The sequence below is a fragment of the Etheostoma spectabile genome, unplaced genomic scaffold (assembly GCF_008692095.1).
Source record: "Etheostoma spectabile isolate EspeVRDwgs_2016 unplaced genomic scaffold, UIUC_Espe_1.0 scaffold431, whole genome shotgun sequence".
Taxonomy (NCBI): domain Eukaryota; kingdom Metazoa; phylum Chordata; class Actinopteri; order Perciformes; family Percidae; genus Etheostoma; species Etheostoma spectabile.
Window position 1 is genome coordinate 120,745 of NW_022605607.1, and position 525 is coordinate 121,269.

Sequence of the window (525 nt, forward strand, 5' to 3'; positions counted from 1 at the left end):
TTTGTATTGTTGACTGTAATCTTCTTATTCTTTTTTTTTTTTTAGGGAGACAATTTTGTAAACGGGCTGACTTTTCTAGTCTAAGAAACTACTCAAAGTGCTTTTGCATCGTCCATGGGACTGCAGAGCCAGGGATTGAACCACCAACCTTCACAGCCACTAAGATCTCAGGGGGGACAACGGATGAGAAATGGCCTTTAGGCTAATTTTGGTGCATTTAATAAATTGCAAAGTACACTGTCCCTGTCAAATAAATTTATAAATTAAATTAAATCAAGACGTTTGTTGACAGAAAAACATTCTACAACACACAACCTTAATTGGTAATTCTGCAAAAGGTGCCTGACATACAGAAGAAATCAAAAATACGTTTCTCTCCAGCCCACAATAAGGAGAGGTACCACAAGTATAGAGTAAAAGATAAATAACATACACAGATAAAGATTAAAAAGATAATAGTGCTTTCCCTCGCTTTGTTAAATACTCATGTAGTCCTCATGTTGTCCCCATGTTGTCCCCATGTTG

General features: G+C 36.6%; 1 protein-coding gene across 1 annotated transcript in view; it reads right to left on the reverse strand.

The window, feature by feature from the left end:
• snrnp200 (small nuclear ribonucleoprotein 200 (U5)) overlaps positions 1-525 on the reverse strand; it is a 62,240-nt gene that overhangs the window by 27,774 nt on the left and 33,941 nt on the right.